The 17663-nt window shown below is 39.1% G+C and overlaps 1 protein-coding gene across 1 annotated transcript in view; it reads left to right on the forward strand.

Moving 5' to 3' along the window:
- Window positions 1–17663, forward strand: part of klhl14 (kelch-like family member 14) — an 81891-nt gene that overhangs the window by 38482 nt on the left and 25746 nt on the right. The window contains exons 7-8 of the mRNA XM_061979339.2: window positions 1223–1301; window positions 13863–14112. The gene's annotated coding sequence lies outside the window, so the exon portion shown is untranslated. The remainder of the gene's footprint in view (window positions 1–1222; window positions 1302–13862; window positions 14113–17663) is intronic.

Below are 17663 nucleotides of genomic sequence, written 5' to 3' on the forward strand. Positions count from 1 at the left end.
GTATTGAGCTGATTTATCAGCTATGCTGGAGGAAAAATATGTTAAGATTTGATTAGAGGCTGTCCAGGGGATAACCTGGTAAAAATACTGTAAAGTGGCCCACCTCCGCGCACTGCTGACATGCTCTTTGATGGGTCTTCTACGGACATTACCGGGAGCAGCCATTTCTCATTGGCCCGGCCCCTCTTCACGGCAGATCACAGCTCCAGGCGGGGAGGGGTGGGCAATGGTAGAGGGAGGAGCTATCAGCGGGCTGCAGAGTGTGAAGGACAAAAGAGCCGGTGTATTCAAGCGCACCGTCACCCGTCACAGCTCAGCGCTGGGCCCACCAGAGCAGGCAGCACTCACTTTAAAACAGGCTCCTTGTGAGCAGTCCAGCTTAATGCGGCCAGCCTCCAATAAGTATAGTCTATACGAAAATTAGATTTATAAATTCACAGTTGGAAGGATTGTCACAATATATCAGGGATCGGCCTGAGTTCGTAATTTGCTTTAAGTGAGTGAGGCATCGAGTAACCTTGTTATTTTCCAGTTTATAACTAAGAAATCAATAACTGATAGCTCAATCCTGTGGGTTTTTTTTAACTGACCCATCATGTCCACTTGACCCCACCAGCTAGGCAGCAGCAGGAAGGCCAGGCTATGGCAAGCTTGATGCAAGCGGTGGTTTGCTTAAAAAGCAGCCTAAAGTGAAGGATGCTCACAAACCTCAAGATGGCAGGGCATGTGGTGGTAAGTGGGAGGAGGGGGGGGGAGATGCGGTGGGCTGTCAGCCTGCTACACTACAGCCGGAACTGGCAGTTCAGCTTTGTGTTCCGTGGGGTTTACACCAGGGATGGCATAATTGACAATGGCTAACAGTGGAGAGCAGTGCAGAGCCTTGTTGAATGGCCAGTAATGATTGGAGCAGACGCCCACTGGCCCAGTCCCCGAGGACAGTAATCCAAGATCCTGTTTCTGATATAATTGTTAGTCAGAGAATTTCTGCATGACTGGGCCTGCTCAGATTCCCAAGCTGGTTGACAGTGCCAAGCAGTTTAATAGAAAAACTGCATGCTGAGGTTTTTTTTTTTTTTTTTACAGAAGAGCACTGAACCTGGATTTGGTTGACCAAAAGTCTCTTGTTCTCCTTCCCCACAAAAAAATAATATGTGACTAGGACACTGATACTATAATGTCCTTTTTCCACTTCGTTTAATTGTTTTGTTATGCTTTCAAACAGGAGTCATCTCTACTTTGGGCTCTACTACCACCAGTGACATGGACAAACAATCCAGCGTGGACACGGCCAAACCCGACAAGTAAATGTCTTCAGTTCAAAGTGTGGGACATTCACCTGTACCAGACAACTTACTTACCCTCACACGCTTCACTATCTCTCCACAACCTCCCCCACCCCACTCTTTTACTCGCTGCAGATCCATAACAATGAAACAGGTGACTTTCATGCTGCTGTCAGGACTGATCTAATTTTAGCTGGGTGAATGATTGCAATTGGCTTTGCCTCATCAGATAATTAATCTATGTCACCATTAATTGGAAAAGAGAATAATTACAGCCAGTGTTGACAGAAATTCTACGCTTCTCCAGATTCCTTTTAGATCCAATTACAACTAGTGAAAGCCGGTGACCTTAACTAGCACTTAGCACACCTTGACCACCGATGTGTGTGCAGAGGTTCCGCTCTGGTTCTAGATAAAACACCCCCCGCCCGCACTCTCCGTCACTCTGAAGGCTGTCTACCTCAATCACTTTTCAATATTCAATCTTAATTTTGTGGAAGTTTAGCATTTTCAATGAGCTGGAGATGAATGATTAATGAATAAATTTAAATGCTTCATTTTGTCCATGAATCATTAGTTAAGTCCTTTGTGGGAAGGACCTGAGAAAAGGAGTGAAAATTATTGAGACATTAGCCCGAAGCAATACAGGGGTAAATAGTGTGCACAAAAGGATGTTGCTTGAACACTGTGGGGAAAGAAACACCCTGGGGAAAACACAATTTTCAAATTGAAATGTTAACCAAATCACATTTACAATACTTGTCAGAAATGTAAATATATACTGTATGTATATATAAATATGTTTTTTTTTGGTGAGGGGGGTGCTCATTCTAATGATACATTCTCCATTTTAAAAGTTCAAACCTTTCTAAATAAACAATACATGCCCTATTAAATATTTACATTTTCATCAAAATAGTGGTGATGAATAATAAAAAGGGTGCATGAATAGAACAACTGCACGATTGCTTAGCAATATGGGTCGGCCCACTGTCAGCCTAATAGAGACCACTGCTGTACTTTTGTTTTTATGTTTTAGATGTACTGGCAGCCTGGCCTGCTTTTGATAACAGAAGGGGGCAGTGTGCACACAACAACCTCTATGATGTTTAGTATCTAAGCTCATTGCTATCACTGAATGTTTGTTGTTGTCAGTGGGATTTGTTTTGGTTGAAATGAAGTCCTTATGCTTATAACATCCTTAACACTGACCTTTTAAAATAGATCACTGAATTCATTATAGGACAATTATCTGTCCTCACGTTAATCTGCAGGTGTGCTGCAAGGTGCTGACTTTACATATGCATAGTATTTGCAATTGGTTTAATATGAAAAAGAAGCAAAAAAGTTTCACAGTGTTCTTTTTCCCCCTCTTATTTCCTCCTAAAAATCTGATTTATAGGCAGCGTTTCAGCGTGGCGCCACCATGCAGACGACTGGCCCGTTTCACACCGATTCACCCCAGCGCTTGCTTTTTAGTCATCAGCGAGAAGCCGTGTGTATCAAAGCGTGCGTCTAAAGCTAACCAAAACTCTGCGCTTTGAAAACAAGGGAAATGGAGGTGTCCTCTCAGTACCAAACCCAGCCTTTGTTCCCGAGCCAGTCACAGAGTTGAGCCATGGAGCCGAAGCAGCACCGGGAAAGAATGTAAGTTGTGAGAGGTGCTACTGTGTCTAAAATATCAATGAGGGAGGTGCTGCCAACTTCTGGAACACACAAGTGGAAATAACATTTATATCGGGAGAAAACTATCATTACTTTTTGCGGAATGGTAGGAGGGTCTAAAAGGGATTTGATAGGTTATACTGCCCTGTAGTTTGCAAGAATCAGCTTAATCAGCTGTTAAAAATGAATTCAATTTGGTAGAACTGAGATAAAATGTGTGCTATTTAGCTGCGACCAGCAGAGGTGCTGCTGTTCCAGTCAGCTATGTTAAAGGGGAACTGCACTTTTTTTTTTTTAATTATCCCTATCGTTCACAATCATTATGATAGACAAGAAGACAAATGTTTTTGTTTTTTTTTGCATTCTAACTTGTAAAAATGGGCTTGTTCTAGGTTGTCAGCAATGCAGCTAATGGGAGCAATCCATTCTGCCTCTAAATCACTTTAAAAATGCATTAAAAAAACGCCATTAATACTTAATTTACGTTCCCTAATCTGTATGATAACCAAGCTGTAGCGACATTGTTATTGTAAGAGTGAACACTGAGGAACATTTTTCTAGCATACTTACTCGTCGACGTGCTACTGTATTAGCCATGAGCTAGCTACGGCGAGAGATAAGCTAGCATCTGCGTCAGCACCCGAATCGCTTTTGAGTTTGTAATGCACAACACAATGCGATAGGACACCAATCTGTACTGACTGAAAAACATGAACAATCATATTTACATTATCTGTAAATTTTTGTCCCACTTTAAATGTTTGTTTGTACACAACTTGCTGGACAGTATATGTACTGTAGTTGTAATAACACTTATGGCGTGCTGCGTGTACATGATCGATATTATAGGAACTCACTCAATGGACAGTTGTTCGTTTGGCCCAGCTGGCTGGGGACATTTCCAGTTGATTTTGGGTAAGCAATCAATTTCTGTCGGCGTAGCTCGGCTCCAAGCGACACATTTACAGCGTCAAATTCACGTCGACCTCACTCTTTGAGCTTCCGTCTGCTCCAACGTTTCACCTTCTGTTTGTGCTCGCTTCCAAAAACAGCAGTTCATCCTCTGTATTTTCAGGTTCAAAAAGATAAGGTTGTGAATCCTCATTTGTCCAAAAAAAGTTGCTTTTGGTGTCTATTACCAAGTCTGCCATGATTAAAAAAACACTCGCGTTTCTATCCGGAAGTAGGAACTAGGGTTGTCCCGATACCAATATTTTGGTACCGGTAGCAGTACCAAAATATATTTCGATACTTTTCGATACATTTCTAAATAAAGGGGACCACAAAAAATGGCATTATTGTCTTTATTTTAACAAAAAATCTTACGGTACATTAAACATATGTTTCTTATTGCAAATTTGTCCTTAAATAAAATATTGAATATACGAAACAACTTTTCTTTTATTAGTAAGTAAGCAAACAAAGGCTCCTAATTTAGCTGCTGACGTATGCAGTCACATATTGTGTCATTTCTCATTCTATTATTTTGTCAACATTATTAAGGACAAGTGGTAGAAAATTAATTATTAATCTACTTGTTAATTTACTGTTAGTCTGCTTACTTTCTCTTTTAACATGTTCTATCTACACTTCTGTTAAAATGTAATAATCACTTATTCTTCTGTTGTTTGGATACTTTACATTAGTTGTGGATGATACCACAAATTTGGGTATCAATCCAATACCAAGCCGTTACAGGATCATACATTGGTCATATTCAAAGTCCTCATGTGTCCAGGTAAATATTTCCTGAGTTTATAAACATAATATACATTTAAAAAAACGAAACAAGATGTTGTGATGCCAAAAAATATCAACGTAATCAAAGTAATATCGACTACATACGCTACTGTACTTGGTATAATTACTGTGGATGTTAGGTGTGGATCCACCAATGGCATTTGTTTACATTCAGGAACATTCAGGGTAAGCTACGGTGTGTAGTGAAGCATGTTTAGCTATTCCTCGTCCTGCAGAGATGATACTTGTAAGAAACCTAATTTATTTGTCGCCATGGAGGCGAGCATTAGTGATTTAAAAGACACAAAAACACTGCAGACTGCGGCTGGACATTAGCCGCTAGCTAGCTAGCCATGTCTTAAAGCACCTATTCCTGAGGGCGTTTCAGTGTTATAGCTTCACTTTTATTGTTAGTTTTTAAGCCAAAACGCGTCCATTCTCCCTTTTCTGTCTACACACCGTGTCTGTTTGTAAGTACTCTGTGATTGTGCGTTGCCGAACATGCTTTTCTGCTCGTAAAACCAGCAATGTCACGACGTGGCGACGACGCCTCATCATGCCTGTTAAAAAAAACGGGGGCGGAACCGGTACTTTTTAGAGGCGGTATAGTACCGAATATGATTCATTAGTATCGCGGTACTATACTAGTACTGGTATACCGTACAACCCTCGTCGGAACACACATTTGCTGCAGAAAGACGGAAGTGCGCTGCTATGGAAACGGAAATAAATGCGCCGAGGAATTAGTTCCGACAAAGCTTAAAATGACCAAAATACGGTAAATATTGTCCATATTACTTATTCTTATCAACGTGTATTTTACTACATTATATATAGACTTGCAGCGTGTACATAAAACGTTGGAGAGCTTTGAAGTTGTTTTAGAGGACTTAGAAGGCTACAACGGTGACTCTCATGAGCTACAAGTGTTTTAATCGTCTTTAAAATCCTGAAAAAAGTGCAGTCACCTTTTAAATTGAGCGATATCCATGGGGCACAGCTCCTCCTGGTTGCACTAATTTACTAAATTAATTAAAACATAAGTTTAGAACATTCCCAATAATAATAAAATATAATGTAGAGTGACAAAAATCCCATCTCATCTCCGAATAGTTTATAGATGACATGGTTTAATTTTCCTGTGAGAACATTTGCATTAAATGTGACTCTAAGCCTTGACATTTACATATAGACAATACTGTAATACTGTAATTGTAGGTATTATGCCACCATGAAGTTTAGTTGGCTGTATCTGTCATTGCTTTACAACAGAGGAAAGCTATATTCTCTCTGGTGATCCCTTAATGTGCAGAAAACATGCCAAACTAATTCATCACGATAACAATACATGTTCCCTCTTCCTTCACACTCATCTGATTTCCGCGATATTTATCTTAACAAGATAATAATTTGTGAAAGTCTTTGACATTTGTGGCTAGCTAGCATGATAATAAATCCATGGCTCGGAACATTTCTTAGTTAATTAGAGTCAATCAATCCAAACTTTGCTCACTTACCGGTGTGAAACCAGAGTATAATGAGCAGAAATCAGCATGGTGATTGGAAAACACAAATTACAGCTGTTAAAGAGAAACTCATCCACTTTTCTTGCCGTTGAAGCCAGTGCCTGCTGTGAGGATTTAAAATTAGCCTGGCATTCCTTTAATGGATGCTGGGGGAATGTGCTCCTCTATAATTAAAAAAAACCTGTAATACATTCGCCAGCCAAAATAGGAAAGGCTGCTATTCTCTTAAGGGTCATATTGGGCCCGTCACACACCCAAAATCAACTTTTGATATTAAGATATATCTCTCTCTCTCTCTCTCTCTCTCTCTCTATATATATATATATATATATATATATATATACCGTATATATATATATATATATATATATATGTATATATATATATATATATATATATATATATATATGTATATATATATATATCTCCCTCTATATATATATACCCAAAATAAACTTTTGATATTAAGATCTCTCTCTCTCTCTCTCTCTCTCTCTCTCTCTCTCTCTCTCTCTCTCTCTCTCTCTATCTATCTATATATATATATATATATATATATATATATACAGGTAAAAGCCAGTAAATTAGAATATTCTGAAAAACTTGATTTATTTCAGTAATTGCATTCAAAAGGTGTAACTTGTACATTATATTTATTCATTGCACACAGACTGATGCATTCAAATGTTTATTTCATTTAATTTTGATGATTTGAAGTGGCAACAAATGAAAATCCAAAATTCCGTGTGTCACAAAATTAGAATATTACTTAAGGCTAATACAAAAAAGGGATTTTTAGAAATGTTGGCCAACTGAAAAGTATGAAAATGACAAATATGAGCATGTACAATACTCAATACTTGGTTGGAGCTCCTTTTGCCTCAATTACTGCGTTAATGCGGCGTGGCATGGAGTCGATGAGTTTCTGGCACTGCTCAGGTGTTATGAGAGCCCAGGTTGCTCTGATAGTGGCCTTCAACTCTTCTGCGTTTTTGGGTCTGGCATTCTGCATCTTCCTTTTCACAATACCCCACAGATTTTCTATGGGGCTAAGGTCAGGGGAGTTGGCGGGCCAATTTAGAACAGAAATACCATGGTCCGTAAACCAGGCACAGGTAGATTTTGCGCTGTGTGCAGGCGCCAAGTCCTGTTGGAACTTGAAATCTCCATCTCCATAGAGCAGGTCAGCAGCAGGAAGCATGAAGTGCTCTAAAACTTGCTGGTAGACGGCTGCGTTGACCCTGGATCTCAGGAAACAGAGTGGACCGACACCAGCAGATGACATGGCACCCCAAACCATCACTGATGGTGGAAACTTTACACTAGACTTCAGGCAACGTGGATCCTGTGCCTCTCCTGTCTTCCTCCAGACTCTGGGACCTCGATTTCCAAAGGAAATGCGAAATTTGCTTTCGTCAGAAAACATGACTTTGGACCACTCAGCAGCAGTCCAGCTCTTTTTTTCCTTAGCCCAGGTGAGACGCTTTTCGCGCTGTTTCTTGGTCAACAGTGGCTTGACACGAGGTATGCGGCAGTTGAAACCCATGTCTTTCAAGCGTCTCTTGGTGGTGGATCTTGAAGCACTGACTCCAGCAGCTGTCCACTCCTTCTGAATCTCCCCCACATTTTTGAATGGGTTTTTTTTCACAATCTTGACCAGGGCGCGGTGATCCCTATCGCTTGTACACTTTTTCTGACCACAGTTTTTCCTTCCCTTTGCCTCTCCATTAATGTGTTTGGACACAGAGCTCTGAGAACAGCCAGCCTCTTCAGCAATAACCTTTTGTGTCTTTCCCTCCTTGTGCAATGTGTCGATGGTTGCCTTTTGGACAGCTGTCAAATCTGAAGTCTTCCCCATGTTTGTGTAGGCTTCAGAACTGGACTGAGAGACCATTTAAAGCCCTTTGCAGGTGTTTTGAGTTAATCAGCTGATTAGTTTGTGGCACCAGGTGTCTTCAAAATTCAACCCTTACACAATATTCTAATTTTGTGACACACGGAATTTTGGATTTTCATTTGTTGCCACTTCAAATCATCAAAATTAAATGAAATAAACATTTGAATGCATCAGTCTGTGTGCAATGAATAAATATAATGTACAAGTTACACCTTTTGAATGCAATTACTGAAATAAATCAAGTTTTTCAAAATATTCTAATTTACTGGCTTTTACCTGTATATGTATATATATATATATATATATATATATCTCCCTCTATATATATATACCCAAAATAAACTTTTGATATTAAGATCTCTCTCTCTCTCTCTCTCTCTCTCTCTCTCTCTCTCTCTCTCTCTCTCTCTCTCTCTCTCTCTCTCTCTCTCTCTCTCTCTCTCTCTCTCTCTCTATATATATATATATATACACCGTATTTTTTGGAGTATAAGTCGCACCTGCCGAAAATGCATAATAAAGAAGGAAAAAACATATATTAATTGCACTGGAGCCCAGTCAAACTGAAAAAAGCTGCGACTTATAGTCCAAAAAATACGGTGTATGTATATATATATATATATATATATATATATAGAGAGAGAGAGAGAGAGAGAGAGAGAGAGAGAGAGAGAGAGAGAGAGATATCTTAATATCAAAAGTTGATTTTGGGTGCGTGACGGGCCCAATATGACCCTTAAGAGAATAGCAGCCTTTCCTATTTTGGCTGGCGAATGTATTACAGGTTTTTTTTAATTATAGAGGAGCACATTCCCCCAGCATCCATTAAAGGAATGCCAGGCTAATTTTAAATCCTCACAGCAGGCACTGGCTTCAACGGCAAGAAAAGTATATATATATATGTATATATATATATATATATATATATATATATATACCGTTATATATATATCAAAATAGAAATTATACCTATTTGTTATTTTAAAAGTGCATGCAATGTTACACACACTTGTACAATTAAATTCAATGTAACATCAAAAATGATTCATTTAAAAGATAATGCTTTATTGACAGCTCGAGAGACACTTTAACAAATATGTATCTGTATTTTAAACCACTGCTATCTACAAACCTAATAATACACATATTGTTACAATAATGCCTTCCTCCAGCTCGTATATTAGATTGTTCTGAGTACCTAATGATGTTTCCACAGAGTGTGTATAAGCACTATATTGCACGTATTAGGGATAATGTCGATACGCTGTCTATGAGCTCATGATAATACAATGAAATAGTGTGTGAGGTGATCCGCACTGCTGCATTGGTATGATCATGTCATGTGACCTTCCTTTATGCTGTTCAAGGCTATAGATGCTGCAATGGTCAAGGTGTATTTTCCCTGGCATATTTCACATTCTAGTTCATCCTTGTACTGTGGATAAATATCAAACAGACCTGGCTGCAAGAGGCCACCATGTACATTGTATGTATGACATCACACCCCGGGTGATATTTCCTCTTGAGAGCCCTCAAAAAGGGAGAGCTTATGTTGCCTGGTAGGCCCAGAAGCAGAATCTTGCCCTTGTATTAATTATTGTCAGGGAATCCAAGGAGTGGAGATAATGCAGGATGCACTGGGTTGCTCCCATTTGTTTCACTTGTCAGTGGACTGAATAATTGGGAGAGCTGACCAATGTTAGACACAGAGCGTTTCCAAAAGATAGGACCCCAACAGACAAAACTGTACTGAATTGAAAAGCTTTTAATGTGGGAGATGTTCACATTAATTTGCCTGATTTCCATTGCCAAATGAACCTACTGAAGTGAACACTGTTTTGCATCAAATATTACTTAATGCTTCCTACAGTGTATTATCATGTGTTTTCATGTTACACTTTATGTCTCTTTACCCAAAATTATGTTGAAATTATAAAACTTGTATCACACAGTAGAGTCTATGTCAGGCCTGGGCAATTATTTTGACTCTGTGGCCAAATTTAGAGAACAAAATGTGTCTGGGGGCCGGTATATCAGATTTTTAGGAACAATAATACAAAAACTCACAATAATGTCTGATTGAATGCTAAACATGTTATGGCAGACTGCCTTGAAAAACGGAATGGAATTTTTTTTTTTTTTTACTGAATGAGACACCCAGAATGTACATGAAAATAAAGAATTTATTTACAATGTTAGCTATGAATGACAAAACACTGAGTATTGACAACATATGAACGTCACACCCCCTCTCGATTGTCATTATTTACAATCAAGCGAAACACAACAAAAATGCAACAAACACAGCGAAATATGAACGCGAAGGGTAAAAAAACCCCATCTACAATCTGATATACATGATCTGATATATATCAGCTTTAGAACTTTGTTGTAAAAATCTCCTTCCGCGTCTGTCCCTGACACCCGCATTTCAGGCTGGACGTTCGAGAAACACTCTGTGGAAACGCTCCCCACCCACACTGCTTGGTGCCTCGTCTGAGCTGCTGTGACTTAGATTACCATGGACCACATTGGAAACAAGCCTTTTGGCTTTTTGTGCCATCCATTTGCCTTTTTAAAGCATTACATGGATTCAATTCTTTAAGATGTCAATAAACTTGTCAATCAATCAATCAATCAAACCATAGTAACTTGTATATCATGGAAAAGCGCAGATTCCAACCGTTTAAATACTTTGTATAGTTCAAGACTTCCCGAAATTTGAAAACATCACTGCACATCATAATGGCAGCTACAATTTCCATCTTAAAGTTCCCAAAAAATTATTTTGGAATGTCCGGCGGGCCAGATTGAAAAGCTTAAACGGGCCGCATGTGGCCCCCGGGCCTTAATTTGCCTAGGCCTGGTCTATGTCATACATATGTTTTACCACCACTACATATTATAAGGCAGGGATGTCCAATGTTTTTTTTACTAAAGGACCTGAAAGGATACTGAAAAATCTAAGGTTGGTGAGGCCCCTTTGATGTTTTAAATTATTTTTAAAAGGCTAAACATTTTTTTGTCATTTCAGTAAATGTTTTGCTGTATTTTGGCCATAATTTCTGTTGTGTTACTGCATTATACATGATTTTAGCAAACAAGGGTTTACATTTTTGTTAAATTTTAAATTTCAATGTCCAATTATTTCACCGGTATACGATACACTTGGCAGTTATTCAGACCATGTCACAAAGCCAAACGGCATGAAAACATTTTGATTCATTTTTTTTCTTTTTTTGCTCAAATCTCTTAAAGGGGAACTTCACTTTTTTGGGGAATTTTGCCTATTGTTCACAATACTTATGAGAGACAAGAAGACCAAATATATATATTTTTTGTATTCTAACTTGTAAAAATCGGCTTGTTCTAGGTGGCTAGCAATGCAACTAACGGGTGAAATCAATTCTACCTCTAAATCACTTTAAAAATGCATTCAAAAAATGCCAACAATACTTCATTTACGATCCATAATCTGTATAATAACAATGCTCTTACAACAACCATTGTTGTTGTAAGAGTGAACATTGAGGAACTTTTTTTCAAGCGCACTCACACATTGGCGTGCTACGGCATTAGCCATAAGCTAGCTGCGGAAAGAGATAAGCTAGCTTTTACGTCAGCACCCAAATCGCGTTTGAGTTTGTAATGCACAACAAAATTTGATAGAACACCAATCTGTACTGACTGAAAAACATGAACAATCATATTACAGTTACTGTATAGTATTAGCCCACATTTCATGTTTTGCTTGTATGCAGTTAGCGTGACATCGTATGTACTGTGATTGTAATACGCATGACATGCTGCTTGTATCATGATTGATATTAAAGTGACTCACTCGATGGACAGTTGTTCGTTTGGTCTAGTTGGGCAGGGATGTTTCCTGTTAGTTTTGGGTAAGTACTCCATTTATGTCGGAATACCTTGACTCCAAACTCCACAATTACAGCGCTAAAGTCACGCCAAACTCAAGCTTTCTGTTTCCGTCTGCTCCAAAGTCTCAGCCTTTCTTCGTGTTTTTCTCAGCTTCTAGAAGCAGCAGTTCATCCTCCCTACTTTCAGCTTCAAAAACATAAGGTTGTGAATCCACATTTGTCCAAAAATCGTCGTCTTCGTTGTTTGGAACCAAGTCTGCCATGATTTAAAAAACAATTGCGTTTGTTTCCGTAAGCAGGAACACATTAGTTGCTGGAAGTCAGAAGTGCGCTGCTATGGAAACGGAAATAAATGCGCCGAGGAATTAGTTCCGGCAATGCTTAAAATTACCAAAATACGGTAAATATTGAACATATTATATATTGTCCATTGTATAAATGGATTGCTTACCCAAAATCAACAGGAGACGTTCCCGGCCAGCTGGACCAGATGAACAACTGTACATCGAGTGAGTCACTTTAAAATTGATCATGATACACCCAGCACGCCATGCGTGTTATTACAACTACAGTTTATACGCTCTCTGGCTAGCTCCACTGTGTACAAACAAAACATGAAATGTGGGCTAATACTTTACATATACTGTAATATGATTGTTCATGATTTACAGTCAGTACAGGATATTGTCCTATCGCAGTGTTGTGCATTACAAACTCAAACACGTTTCGTGTTGTTGTAGAAGCTAGCTTATCTCATGCCATAGTTACCTTTTACGGCTATTACCAAAGCACGCCAATGTGTTACTACGATAGAAAAATAGTTCCTCAGTGTTCGCTCTTACAATAACAATGTTGCTACAGTTTGGTTATTAGACTTTAGACTTTAGACTTCTTTAGACTTCCTTTTTATTGTCATTCAAATTTGAACTTTACAGCACAGATAAAAACGAAATTTCGTTACATTATTATACAGGTTTATGGAACTTAGGTTATGGAAATGAAGTATTGTTGACGGTTTTTAAATGCATTTTTAAAGTGATTTAGAGGTAGAATTGATTGCTCCCATTAGCTGTATTGCTAGCCATCTAGAACGAGCCGATTTTAATATGTTAGAATGCAGTAAAAAAACAAAAAACTTTTGTCTTCTTGTCTCGCATAATGTGTAAACGATAGGTAAAATTCCCCCCCAAAATCGCAATTCCCCTTTAAGTAAACACAATATCACATTTTTATAAAGCTCATCTCATTAAATGTATAATTTGCTAGTATTGATGTAAATCAGATGATATAATACATTTGTGGTATCAACTGCTACATACACATTTTAACAAAATGAATTGGCTTGTGCAAAATAATTAAACAAAAGCAAAACCTATTATTGGCTCCCGTTTTAATAATTTGAGTTTGACCTTAAAGCCGTTCCTTTATACAGGGACTCCCAGAGTTTGTAAACAATAATAAAAACGGCCCCAACAAGGATTTTGTGATAATAAGAACAAGAAAAAGATTAATATTGATCAGGTTACTATAGTCATTTTCTCCCATTTTTGCTGTTTTGTTGCTGAATCTAATTTCTACAATGCGCCGCAGGCCAATGAACAGCGTAAAGTCTCAAATGGCCCGGGCACTGCACTTTGAACACCCTTGATCGAAGAAGATTTCATTGGCGTAACTGAATTGTATTAATGTACTGTAACTTGCAGTTTTGTGGAATTGGACTATACCTTCTAATGAGGTTTAATATTTTGGTGTCGCTACAAGAGGGGCAAAGTATTAGAAACAGCTCTTAGTATGATGCATAACATTACTACAGCACTGCAAACTACATTTTGCACAGAAGGACTTTGCTAATACAATGGTGCTCATCTTGCAGTCCTCCTAAGGAATAACTATCAGTCCTGCTACAACAGCTTCAGCGTTCCCAGGTGACCGCGCCACTGAGCCCGCGCTCGCTCCATCGCACCCCACTCCACGCCTGCTGCCACCCTGAAGGTAGATGCATCACGCCGGGGGACTGTACAGCCGCAGCAGCACCCCCACCCCACCCTAAAGCCTTGTCCTGTGGTCTCCTACACACGCACATAACTCTCTTGGTCTCCATACAGCCTTGACTCTTCACTCAGGTGAGTGTCCGTATACCTGGTCCATGTTAACTTTACACCTGAAACACACAATTGGTATCATTTATGTCATTTGACATACACTCACACACGTAAGGGACACTGCCTGTTCCTGCCGGCTGACTCCCTGAGCCGTGTCTGTGGTGGTCTAGCCATGTGTGGGGGATATAGAACAGCAGGGCACCCTGAATGGCACATACTGTATACACTAAAGTGCTCTTGTCTTATTTGTCTTATTGCCCTGTGTTTGGTTAAGATATAATCTTTAACCGATGTAAGATGACAAGCATTTGCTTCACTGTTAATACAGTAAACAGAAGTCTGTTAATCACCTCCTTTTTCCTCCTAAATTGAGTATGAGAAAGAAAAGTTGCAATCCTTAACTCCATCCCCCCCCCCCCTAGTGCAGGGGTCGGCAACCCAAAATGTTGAAAGAGCCATATTGGACCAAAAACACAAAAAAAGATCTGTCTGGAGCCGCAAAAAATTAAAAGCCTTATCCATCCATCCATCCATTTTCTACCGCCCATTCCCTTTTGGGGTCGCGGGGGGCGCTGGAGCCCATCTCAGCCACAATCGGGCGGAAGGCGGGGTACAATATATATAAATGTTATATAAATGTCATAATGAAGGCAACACATTATGTAAGTGTGTATATTAACCTACTATCAAAGGCTGACGCAAATCTTCGTTGAGAGAAATGTTGTATTTTAATTTTTATTCTACACATTTTTGCAACATTGGAAATCATTAGTAAAACAGAGGCTTCTCACAGGATGAAATAACTCCTGGAAATTACTGTCTTCTGTCTTCTTCTAATGGATTTATTACAATCTTTGCAAGCTGGGTAATGTTTGCTGTGGTCTGGAACAACATGGCACACAACCATCAGAAATGCACCCAATATTACATACAAATAATGTGTCATGAGACATGCAAATATAAATTAAATACACAGAGGACATAAGTAAAGGAAATTAAATGAGCTCAAATATACCTACAAACGACACATAATGATGCAATATGTACATACAGATAGCTTAAATAGCATCGATTAGCTTGCAGTCATGGATTGACCAAATATTCCTGATAAGCACTCCTCACAAGTCAATAACATCAACAAAGCTCACCTTTTGTGCATTGACGCACATCATAAAACGTATGGTGGACAAAATTAGACAAAAAAGGAGTGGCATAAAACACGTCTTTCTGTGACAGCGTCGGAGTAAGTTGTACACGTAAACAAACTACGATGAGTTCAAGGATTGCTGAAATTAGTAAGACAAAACAGTGCTTGCCAAATACTCTCATCAGTGAAGCATGTATAACAGAAACAGTGGGATTTCTAACAATTAGGAAGGTTTGTGTCATGTTTGTCCTCCTCCAGAAAATATATGAAACCAAAAAAAAATGTTTTTCTTCATCTTTTTCCATTTTCACACATCTCTGAAAGAGGTCCAGGGAGCCACGAGGGTGGCGCTAAAGAGCCGCATGCGGCTCGAGATCCGCGGGTTGCTGAGCCCCGTCCTAGTGTAATCATTTGTTTCCTTCATAGGGAAGTAAGGAGTCATCTTGAAACTCCTGATCCCTTAAAATAGTGTTTCATGACCTCGGATAGACACATCAGTCCTAACACGTCATGTTACATACTGTAGATGTAATTCTCCCAGGACAGAATACTGTGTTCGGACATGCATCAATCAGAAAAATTCTTATAGAAGACTTTTCAACTGTTTATCATTAATGTAGTTTTTCCTCATGTTTTGGATATCATTAGCAATATCACAATTAAAGGCACAAATCCACTCAACTACAACAATAGACATTATATTAAAATCCCAAAACAGAATTTTTGATCCAGCTCTTTTTTTTTTTGGATCTCATCAGTTATGTAGCTATATCTAATGTGACCAATTAACAGTGCACATTTTAGTTTAGAGATTTACATACTAACCACAGTTCAGAAAATACATATTTTTACAAACAAGATGATATCATCCTCTCCATGATATTAATATGATATGTTCTCTGATCTGTAAACAGCTGGTTATCTAGCTTTTCCACGATAAGAGAAAGTGCTGAGGATTTACGCTCACTGAGCACATTCGGGCTGAATCTTTCACACGTCACAAATTGCAGATGGGGAGCAGTGATCTTGAACAGCCGTTCACATTTCCGTGACCATCTGACACCTTCCATTTAGGAAAATAATACTTTCTATCTTAGCATAACCCCCCACACCCCCCGCGCTCCTCTCCGCTCTGTCAGCAGAAGCTAGCAAACGGAATTACGGATGAAAGACTTTAGCTACACAATTTTTGATTTTGTTTTTAGTGCACTGATTAAGAGTAAAGGGTCATCAATAGTATACAATGTGTCTGACCTTATGCTGTGTGCAACATGCACTGTGAATGCTGCTTATTATAGCATTGCAATTTTAATAATAACATCTTGCATTTATTTGAACTGGGAACACTTATAAAAACTACCGGTATGTGTCTTTAAGACTCATCTTGCTATTGGCAGCATCTCTAATGGCTTCCTATAGAGATGGAGGTGGACCTGATCTGATCTGTGTAATATGACACATAAATATGAGCCGGGTTAACTGGCACAGAGAGTTGTAAATCACTGTAGTGTGATTCTTTGTCTCAACGGGTTTAATTAGTCTTGAAATTCCTCTCTTATCTGATGACCCCCCTCACCAACCAGCACCGCCCACCACCCCACCCCACCACCAGTCTCTCTTTCTCACCCCCAACACCCCCCTCCCCCTCATCCTGCTGCACACTGCAACAACTTGCAACCATAAACGCCCCGCAATCTGAAGACCAGCGGCCTCAGGAGACCGAGCTGCTACAAAGAGCTGGAAGAGTTTGGAAATGGTCATTTTATTGTGTTAGAATGGCTCACTGGAGACTTGGGTAATTTAGTGCTAACTGAGCGCTTGTAAAGATAACAGTATGTGACTCCCAAGTGCAACACGGCCAACTACTGTAGCGCTGCCACACGTCCTCGCCAGTACAACTTAAATCTGCCGTAAACACCAACCAGGCATGTTTAAAAAGCACATGTTAATATTAGTGGCAGTGGTATTTATCTAGTTAAATGCTATAACATGTGGTTTGTTCGTGCATGTCCAATATACATGATGTCATGTTTTATAGAACGTGAACATTTATGCCAATCTGTCATTCCATACAACTTCTGAGGTATCTGTCACTGCCTGCCCCATGGGAGTCAGTGTGGATTTTTTTTTAATTCTAATTGAGCTCTTTTACTTAATTGACAGTTCATTATGGCCTAATAAGTTATTCTAGTCAATTATTCTAAACGTTAACCATCTGTTGCCATAAAATCAAAAAACACATGTGAATGTGATGTTTTTCTTCTGCGGTGGTTGATGTCATTGCCAGTGTATAGGTTGTCAACCTGTTGACCCATTTTAAACTCCTAAATTCTGTGATATTTGGTGTCGAAAATGTTATTGTTGTCTGTGAATGACCAATTGGACGGACTTTTGGAACAAGTGTCATTGAGGCCTAAGGACAGGA

The sequence above is a fragment of the Nerophis lumbriciformis genome, linkage group LG19 (assembly GCF_033978685.3).
Source record: "Nerophis lumbriciformis linkage group LG19, RoL_Nlum_v2.1, whole genome shotgun sequence".
NCBI classification, from domain to species: Eukaryota; Metazoa; Chordata; class Actinopteri; order Syngnathiformes; family Syngnathidae; genus Nerophis; species Nerophis lumbriciformis.